The sequence below is a fragment of the Pieris rapae genome, chromosome 13, assembly GCF_905147795.1.
Source record: "Pieris rapae chromosome 13, ilPieRapa1.1, whole genome shotgun sequence".
Taxonomy (NCBI): Eukaryota; Metazoa; Arthropoda; class Insecta; order Lepidoptera; family Pieridae; genus Pieris; species Pieris rapae.
Genome location: NC_059521.1, coordinates 3,523,744 through 3,534,798, shown reverse-complemented (window position 1 = coordinate 3,534,798; position 11,055 = coordinate 3,523,744). Strand labels below are relative to the sequence as shown.

The 11,055-nt window shown below is 31.8% G+C and overlaps 1 long non-coding RNA gene across 1 annotated transcript; it reads right to left on the bottom strand.

Moving 5' to 3' along the window:
* Positions 1-4,445: 4,445 nt before the first annotated feature.
* Positions 4,446-9,137, bottom strand: LOC110991778. Its single transcript, XR_002600143.2, has 3 exons — positions 9,055-9,137; positions 8,409-8,451; positions 4,446-4,654 (listed from the first exon to the last, which is right to left on the bottom strand). It is a non-coding gene; the product is annotated as an uncharacterized LOC110991778 (long non-coding RNA).
* Positions 9,138-11,055: the final 1,918 nt, after the last annotated feature.

The following is an 11,055-nucleotide window of genomic DNA, read 5'->3' as shown; positions in this document are numbered from 1 at the left end:
GGTGCCTTTACAGCGTGGGCGAGTATTTGGACTATAAGTTTGACAACAATTACGAATAATACCTTATTATTATGACATATTTTAATGTTCTTATTTTATGATTTTTAAAAATTAATAAATTTGCATGCCTATTTTTATATAGCTCATTATACGGATTATTATAAATGTACCATTTTCTTGCAAATAAATAATTTATTATTATTATTTGTTTATTTTTAAATTAAGACTAGATACTGTAATTCTGTAAATGTGTACCGATTACTACTATCTGTGGCAATAACCAATACGATACTCTAAATCGGGCTAAAAAAGTTGTTCTGACCGATATAAACTAACTGTGTAATACTAATTCTCAACCACTCAACCACTAGTCGAAGATCCTTCCTATAGGTCGGAAAATATGCACATCCTTCCTCCACTAAGGTATTTAAATAATATCACTATTGTAGTACTCGGCTTCCGGTCTAGCTCTTTCTTAGTACGAACCTCTAGATCTTTTTAAAGGAAGCTTACTCCTCCCTCAAAAACCGGCAACGCATTAAATTTGGTAATAAGGGATGCTGTGACGGCCTTTTATGGGTAACTTGTAGACTTGTTCCTAAAAGGAAAATACTTGAAGGATGCTGAAGCGTAATATCCAACACAATAAGTGCGTATTGACATAATTAATCAGTCAGATAGTTATGAATTATTGACAAGATACATGAACCTCTCTGTGAGGTGAATGCCATTTATTTTCTTAATCGTTGACAATTTACGATTTCGAGGCACTCTCGATGTCCTTGATAGCGGTTCAATATAAAAGTAACATAACATTTTGTTGTTTTGTGTTTATCTTCTGTTCTGGATAAAAAAGAAGCTTTTGCTAACATTTAAACTTCCAAATTAGCCTTCTGCAATAATTGTCTATGAATGCATTACCAAATAGTTTAAGTATATACATGTCTTATAATTCATTTACCCATTAAATTTATTTCACTATTACACAGAAATAAAAAAAATTTAACTATAATTAAATTAAGCTATAGGAAAAATCTGTAATATTTTGATTAATGTTCGTAGTGGCTTAATTTTTCGCGAAAGCTGTTATTTTTTTTGCTAGTGTTCTAGAAACAATAGAATGTACATGTGTATCTATTATCGAAAATATATGATATAGAAACTGTTTATTAACTGTCCTGAATTCATTAAAACACAGTGTTACTTTATTTTTACAAAAAATGGCCACTGTATTTAGTGTGTAACTGAAAAAATTTAAATCTATATTTAATCCGTAACATAACTAGCTATGCAAGAAAATTACTTAGAAATCTTAAGAAAGAAAGAATTCCGTAAGGTAATCTATAAGTGTTTTATTGTTAATACCAACATAAAACATTATATAGCGTGCAACTAAAAACGTTTACCTTAGCGGGCTATCAATAAACTTTGAACTAGCACTATTTGCTCTGGCACTGATAAGGTTAATTATTACTAATTGTTGATAGTTGGGTGAATGTTTTAACTTCATATAACATTGAAGTATTTATGTAAATTGTACTTATTAATGACTAGAAGCGAACAAGGCATTTTAAATGATTTTTTCATTACCCATACTTCCACACAAAAAATCTACACAGAAACAAAACTGATGAATATAAAACAATTATTTCAATACAATACCAGCTTATTAATCTATAAAATTTTAAATGACTTCATACACACTAACATTACATTCACTAAAATAAATCAAATTCAAAAGCGCAGTTCACGACGCCCTCATAATTTAATTCTACCTAAGTATAGAACCAATTACGGCAAAAAAAACATTGAGCGTTGGGGGAGTACTGCGGTATAATAGACTCCCAAAAAATGTAAAAAGTGCAGGCAGCCTAGCAATATTTAAATTAAGATTAAAATACCATCTATTGAGTGATCCCAATCTACGGAAATGAAAGTTCATCAAGTTCTACCAAGTTTCTTTTTTTTTCAAATTGTAACGTTAGCATATAAGTGTTCTCATGTAAGTGACTAATGTCTATTATGAGAATAAATGTCTTTAAACCTAAATGAGTTTCTTTGTTTGGACAAGTAAAACAGCGAAACGGCAAAAAGTAATGCGCAGATCCCACACTGTTTTACCCGACCCAGTATCGCATTCAACGTCATTTTACAAGCGCCTTTTTGTCAAGAGTTCTTTGCGCTACGTACGTACATACGTAATGTGTAGAAAAGTTTGTTCGAACCAGCAGCTTAGTTATATATCGAGGCGTCGAAGTAGAATACGTATATACAATAATATATACAATATCGATGACATCCCAATTCGACTTAGGGTCCTGTAAGATAAAAGAGTAGCAATTCTTAAAAGGCTCGCAACGCATCAGAGCCCTCTGGCATTGAGAGTGTCCATGGGCGGCGGTATCACTTATCATCAGATGAGCCCGTTTGCCCACTGTTCTATAAAAAAATCCCTAAAGACAATTTTTTGCCTCGCACCAATACTTGTAAAATTTCTGTCCATCAAAGTGTAGCGTATCGTAGATACGCACTAAAATGTACATACTATATGGTGTAGTATTTTCTATACGATTTTGATGTATGTGGCAATATAAATACAGGACACTTAGAAAAGAAGAAAACAGACTTTTAAGATGAGTGAGCATATTTTTCCTATGAGCCTTTCTATAAGAATATAAATTAATTACCGTTGTTTCTGAAGAAATATATCAATTTAACAAAGATAAAAATGGGTTGTGATTTATAAAAATATAGAACATCCCATAAAAGTATTTCCAAATTACTTGACAGGATCCATAAAAAGAACTCCGAAAGCTGGCAACACACTCGCGAACCTTCTCCATAGATCGACGGGCGGTCGAATGAAAAAAAATATAAGAAGCTATAGCTACGAGTAGTATAAAATCTTTAAGTCCAATTAAAAATAAAAGTCATGTATTGATAAGTTTTAAATAAATTTACTTTATTAATGTACCTACGTAAAAATACAATATGTGTTATAAATTTATTTAAAGTTTACAATTTAATCAGTTATATCCAAACCAAACTCTAGAATTTTCTACATCGCATAACCTTGCTTCTTATGTGTTTTGTTAACAAATAACAATACTGCTTATTTTGATAAAGTTAGATAATCTGCCTACTAAACCGAACAAATTTATGTTTCACCAGAATTCAAACACAAGGTTTGCTATAGCCTGACTTAGCCACAAAAGCGGCATTTAATGTCTTTCTGAAGTAAATAGAAGCATCTTGTAAATAAATTAATATAAAAATAAAATACCAATATGCAACGGTAATATTTATTAATAAATTTAATATTCATTGTGGTTTATTAATTGAAAAAATTGTAGGCATATAATACAAGTATTCTAATCTCTATAATCGATTTCAAAAAACACAAAAAAATCGAATTACGGAAACCAATTTAGTGTCAATCATCAGATTTGCGTGAGTCAATACAAAACACTTAAATTGTAACAATAACTTAAAGCATTAGTTTGGTTTCTTTTCGTGATATGATCATCTTCCACATCACACACACACATACACATCACACAAGAAGTATCTTTTACAAACAAAAAGATTTTCAATTCGGATCAGAATCGGTTGCAATTATTTAAAAAAAATTATTTAAAACATAATAACTTATATGCGATTTGGTATTTGCAATTAATATCTGCAGTTAAGATTTGAATTAGTTTTTTTTATTAGATATAAAATTATACATTATGAAAAAACATGCATAAAATTAATATCGACAATGGGTAAATACTAAAATACGAGATATATACATACTCAAAGGATATTTTATTTCTAGAAACTGTATTTAATTTGTCACTTTTATGAGCTATCAGTCATTAACTAATTGAGCATTAAATTTCTTAAGTCAAAATGTTTGTTAATATAAACGTTCAATGGCAGTTCAGTACAATCAATAGATAACTATTTATGAATTTATGTAAAATCAGTGTTAAAAAAATAGCTCGTTTCCTGACCAGAGAATATTTAAATATAATTAATAATAGTTTGTTAAAGGAAATTCTTTTAAGTAAAAATATATCATTAGTAGTATAGGATACGAACTTGCCATTAACTTACCGTGGTAAAGAGCGTACCAATTCTTAACAGGCCGGCAACGCACTCGCGAGCCCTCTGGCATTGAGAGTGTCCATGGGCGGCGGTATCACTTAACGTCAGGTGAGCCTCCTGCCCGTTTGCCCCCTGTTCTATAAACAAAACCATTAAAATCGTAATTATGGAAGGAATATATGGACTTTTAAGATTCACTTTTATCGGTTTTTTTATCTATATATACACTTTAGTATCTATTTTGTATAATATAGTCAAATATTTTAATACGATATTTCATATATATGTATTATCATTACTATAATGTCACTTGTTGACATATGTCAGAACGAATTAAATAATGTAAAAACGAATACTTTTGACCTTTATAAATATATATCTATCTAAGAAGCTTGTTTTACGACTGGCGTAAAAAAGGCGCCTGGTAAAAAATCCTCTAAATGGTCAATGGTAAAATGTATTCCCAAGACGTATTCCTTTTGTAGTTTTATAACCTCTTCCTCTTCTTCTCGGGGCTTTATTCCTCACGTTTTATGTAGCTGGTCACTTTCTCGCCTGCTATCTGAAATTAGTAAATTATAAAAATAAGTAGACAGTTTTTTTTAAAATATTTATAGTACTATTTTAACTAGTTATAAATTAGTTAACACTAGCGACTCGCCCCGGCTTCGCACGGGTGCAATGCTGATACTAAATACATTACAGAAAATCTGTGAACGTTGTATATAAAATGTGGGTTATCCATAAGAGATACACATATACCATCACCAGACTTTTCTGTAGACCTTTTCAATGTGTACAATACTTAGTACATTATTTTGATAAAACTCGTAGGGTTCAGCCTGCGTTTGCAATGTAAGCGGAAAAAATGTAATTATTTACGACATCACATTAGAAACCTCAAAAATAACAGTACTTCTCCACTATTTAATGGATGTTATTATACATATAAACCTTTCTCTTGAATCACTCTATCTATTAAAAAAACGCATCAAAATCCGTTGCGTAGTTTCAAAGATTAAAGCATACAAAGGGACATAGGGACAGAGAAAGCGACTTAGTTTTATAATATGTAGTGATTCTAATTAATTCTTCGAACCGTGTTGTGACTTGTGAATACACAAACGTCGTGTCGGTCAAATAGGAGTTAAACACCACATTATAATATATAACTTATGACATTTTTATTTTACATTGTAATAGGGATAAAACATGGGCACAATTTGGGATATCGACGGCAGTTATTTTATGTTTCCGAGAACATAACTACTGACTAATGAAAATGTATCTAGAATTCAATTGTTGAACATTTTTACCACTAATGCACTGACTAATATGTTTAATTTTCGATCCAGAGGTCATTGACCTAAGTGAAACGACACCTTTACGCTCCAAATATTCATTAATAATAAATCATAAGAGTAGTTTAGAAAGAGAATAATGAGATCAAAAGAAAATGGACGAAACACGCAAGCGACGTCAAAACACAATTTTGTTGAATTATTCAAGCAGGCGTTTGTAAACATCAAAGGCCAGCGCAGCCTCGTACAATAATTTATTTCATAAGATTAATTTGAAGATTACGGCCATTTGAGAAGTACAAAAAATGGAAAAGTTCCAGAATTTGTTAAGTAAGCCATTTTGGCTAGAAATAGTCTAGCCATCTAGATCGACCGAGTACTCCAAATGAGTTAAGTCTGGCCTATAAATTACCGAGTTTATGTCTTTCTAGAATTTTTCGGACTTAAAATTTAAACATTTATTTTTTTGGCTTATAGGTCAAGACTATACCAAATGTATACCGTATATTCATACAATACCATGTTATTATAAAATAATGTTTTATGGTAGGTCATTTTTCATATAATATTAGATAACAACAAAGCGAGGGTTTTAAACACCAAGTATTATCAATATTAATTGAGGACACACTAGCGGCAATAAATTGCATATGTCACGAAGTGCCCTACATAGAGGCAAAACCCTTGGACCACTCGTTTTTATTTTAAGTTCTTGGCTAAGGAAACGGTGTGATTCATTGCATCCACTCCTATGCAAATACAAAATGTTTATAACATGGCATCAAAAGTTCATAAGAGTTATAAACAAAAACCAATCAGCAAAATATCATCTTAACCTTTTATCGTTTTTTAACCTAAGCTATCCAAACCTTGTAACAACATGTCGTCTTTCGAGAACAGTATCGCTTGTCTCGATATTTTTTCAGACACAGTTTTTTAACTAAAAAGTTTAAAAAACTGTTGTCTCAAACCTACTAAAATCTTACAAAATATGATTAGCTTTAATAATACTTTTGTTATAGTTTTGAGGTTACAGGACGTAAACTATTGATTGTTTTCTAGCTTGTGGAGTTGGAATGCATCAATATTAAAATTATAAATTGGTGCGGCTTGTGATGCGACTGAAAAAGCTAAAGCTATTTGCAGGAAATACGGGGATCTAGGCTCCGAATATGATTTTGTCCCATTCGGTGTCGAGACCCTTGGTCCGTGGGGTCATAGCGCTATAAGGCTTTTTAGGGAAATATCAAAAAAGTTAGTCGACATCACTGGCGAAGAGCTGGCAGCTACCTCGGACTAAGAAATAGTCTAGCTATTCAAAGGGGGAACGCTGCAAGTATCTTCGGAACCTTGCCGAAAGGGACTTCTTTGAACAATATATCTTAGTTATTACATTTTAAGGTTACTTATTACATTAGAATTATTTATAAAATAAATATGTAAGTAGATAATAAAACTTAAAAAAATACATTTTTGTTTGTTGTAATTGTATGAGGATTTAATCAGACATACCTATTAAACATAATATACGTTTTGTTAACATATCGACACAATCAAGATCTAAATTCTATTACCGACTTCGTACATTGATAATGCCTATATAGATCCTTAGAATATTCTAGAGTGTACCAATTTAAAAAGCGTTCTAATGCGTCCGAATTGTTTTATTGGGAAAAATATTTTTTATTATAAAAACTTATACGCAAGTACGTCGAGCGGCAGCACATAGCGGCTGGCGGGCGCCCAACTGCAGTCATTCTGCAAAGATATCTATAGTAATAATAAAAACTTGTATGAACAATGAATTTTTTGTAAATGCGAGCTACTTACTAGCCATTGTAGTTTTGTCGTTGCGTTTCTGAATGGCAATATTATTATGCTGCGTTGCTTGAGATAAAGAGGTAATTTTCAATGTATTTGTTTATGTATTTAACTATGTGAATGTAGCTAATTTCTGTTTATACACGCGTGTAATACTCGTGGTTATAACTGTACTGTTATTTCTTGATTTCCTTTATATCCCTTTAAAAATATTATTTAATTTATGACAGTCTATTACTTTTCTCTAAAATTTTTCCTTTAAAGCTTTTTTACAATGTAATTAAGTTAGGTATTTTTTGTAGTGACTTCATGTATTTATTTATTTTTGACGTTCATAAGTGTACTTGTTTATGAATAAAGATACTTTTGTTTTGTGTACAATTGGTTAAGGTAATTAGTGGTGATTTAGATGGTTATCTATTTGTATGTATTGCGTTTTTTCCGTAATATTTTCAAGATTTTAAGTTTTGGTAAGTAACTGTTTTTGTTTTACATCTAATATTATTTTGACAATTTTTTAATGTCTTTTGTAATATTAACTTTTTTGTAGCCAATATAACTAGTTTGGTCTAATAAAGCCAGAGAAGAAACCTCGCGCCCAGCCTAAGGCCTTTAATCGTCAATATATTCAAGATAACAAATAAATCATAAGACAGTCACGCAATGTTGAGACGACGAAGAAATGCTAAACGTTAGTTATAAACACAATTTATTGTCGCGAGTATATAAATAGTACCTAATCATAGAAAAGATGTTATAGAAAATATTTTGTAGTTGCTAATCGCTTGTTTGATGAAGTATATAACAGGAATATTCGATATAAACACTAAGCAGTCGTATTACAGTTTTAACAAAATCACTGATTATTTCTTCTTCAAGACACAATAACAAGATATGGACAATATAAATAACTTCTTCGGATGAAACAATGTCAGACGAATTCTATCAACATATATATCAAAGTATATAATTCGGTGTTAAAACTATATTTGGTCTGAATGCAGCAATAAGAAAGTTGTGAGAATTTCTATTAAATCTAACATTGTTGGCAATGCCGTGGTAATAACGCCGGGTTTATTTTCTTTCTAACTATGAATAAGGACTCCGCCATTTTATTGTACAGTGCAGTTACAATATCTAATATTTTACATAGATTCAATGAAAAATGTTTTATAAAAATACAGTTTTACTTACCAATAAATAACCTTCTTTTGCACCCAAGTTTTCATGTGTATACCTGAAATTACATTTTGACAATAACCAACTGATAACGGGTATGTAGAAAAATAAGTAGGCTATAATAATAATAATAAAACAAATAAATCATTATGCATACATTTATATAAAGTCTATCATAGACACATGAATTCTAGTATCATGAAATTATTGAATAGGAAAAACGTACAATACAAAACCTCTACATCATTTAAGCGGCGACAGACTCGGTTATAGGAAACTGCTTTTAAAAACCAGTGGCGCTGCAAGCTCTAAGAGCCTGATCTAACTGTATCTGTTTCGCGATCTTTTGTTTTTTAATAGTCAAACAGGTGATCAGCCTTCTGTGCCTATTAGAAATCACGCAGTCAACTTTTTTAGGTCTAAGGCATGTCTCGGTTTCTTTAATACGTTTACCTTCACCGTACGAGCAAGTTCTAAATGCGACCATAGACAGAGAGTTGGTGTAGCCGGGTATCGAACCTACGACTTCGGAGGCGCATGCTGAAGCTACTACTACTTATTAAAAGCTTTATTTTAAAGCTAAATTGTTGATAATTCCTTTCCGTCATGTATAATGAAAACTATAATAAGACATTTCATCATTTTAAATAAAAAAACTTACTTTTATGTAACGTTTATCCAGCGTTGATTAGTTGTGATTCAGTAATAATCCTCAATGCAGAGCTGTTGAGTCTAGAATAACTTTTTTTTTTTTTTTTTTTTTTTTTTTTTAGAACAGGGGGCAAACGGGCAGGAGGCTCACCTGATGTTAAGTGATAAGTTATACTTACGTAAGAAATGCATCATAAACTTTATGAGAATGAGTATACTTAACAAAATATTGTTAGGAATGGTACGCCTGGTTAATCTAATAAAATATAAAAAAATACCTTAAGAATACCCAGCCAGATATTCAAAAGGTATTAAAAAATAAAACAAAAAAATAAATGTTAATTAGCCATCTGATACTATATGTAGGTATGACTTTAAAATTACTTCTAACATTTTATTTATACAGTTATTTTTCCTTTATTTTCACTAGCATTGAATTCTCATACGAAATTAATTTATCTTCGAACGAGTTTACTTATATCGATATTTCTGTCGAGTCATCGTCTGCTCAGATGAATAATATATTTTCTTCATTTCAGCATCACTTATACCAACATATTTTTCTTATGACTAGAAATTCGTTAAATTGAACTGTCTGGTTCAATAAAAAGATTTAGCGGAAAATGGTCAGCAATTTTGGTGAAATCGTAAGTAAAATCCTGACATCTGATTGTCGTCTATTGAATTCATTTATTTTTATTTATACTATTACAATGATTTGTTTTTAGACGCGGTGGTAAGGGAACATTTATTTTAGGTAAGTATTTAATTTCGATCCCAATGCTAGCATACATGACTATTATATATATTGACTGATCTATTTTCTTATATGTATCCAACTGGGATGAATCCCAAAGTCACCTCTATGCGCGATGGCGATTATCTCCCTCATGCTGTGCTCGACCTGTGGAGGTTCAGGATAAGGGTCAGCCGCTCGCGCCAGGATCTGGCGGACGACGTCACGTGGGGGAGTCCCCAGTGGCGTCGGACGTGATGATAAACCCAGCTAAAATCATTTTAAAAATAATTACAGATATTTTAAAGTGAAATGAAAAAAGTTATTGATTTACAAGTATCTATTAAAGTTTTATTTGAAGTAGTTTGGTGATATATGAACAGTGTATGTTTTTAGAAGCTTCTTTAGTAGGCAGACTTTATGAAGGTACACAATAGTACTATAACATGGGGAAAGTCAAATAGAACTTTTTTTTATTAGTTTCCAAATTCTTATCATTATACGTGTTTTTTGTAAATATACAGTTAGAGTTTAGGTTTTATTATTACCTTGGCTAAAATTTGTGTTTTGATGTGTTGGAGACGCGCGGGCTCGTGCGGTGTGGTGGCGGCGGCGCGCGCCCATGGGCCCGGCGCGAGCGCGAGCGCCGCGCACACGAGCAGGCAGGCGCGCATGGGCGCCTAGCCGAGAGCGGTTAGCCCGCGCCATCGGCACCGCGCCTTCGGAACATCTCGGCGCCTGCAATAGATTAATTTCATTACTAAATGATGCGCCAAATTGAAAGAAACTCTTTAAGCAATGGTACTCGTCAGCACGTTAATGTCAGCATTCTAATTGTCGACGAAATGCCAAGAAAATACCAACGAAGAGTCCAAAACCAAAGCCTTTTAATATAGTGCTGTTTTCAATTCCAGTGTCTTGCAAAGTAAAGTATACATAATTAGCTATAATGCAAGCGAATCATTATATAAGATATTATTTTTAGTCTAAAATCAATAATCACCGGCACATTGTTAAATAGTTAGGGGTTTAACAATATTACAGAATATAATCAGACACCCACAAACATAATAATGAATCTATATAAATAGAAATTAATTGCCAAACACTCGAAAACGGCTAGACTATAAAGGTTTTTATTAAGTTGGGAAAAATTGCACTAAAAAACTTGAAAACCAGTTTTTATGCGGGAAAAGCGAACAGTGTATAGGGTAGTATAGCAAAACGTTCCATATATTGGTATGTAGCTACTAAAACGGTAGGCTAAGTAAAAAT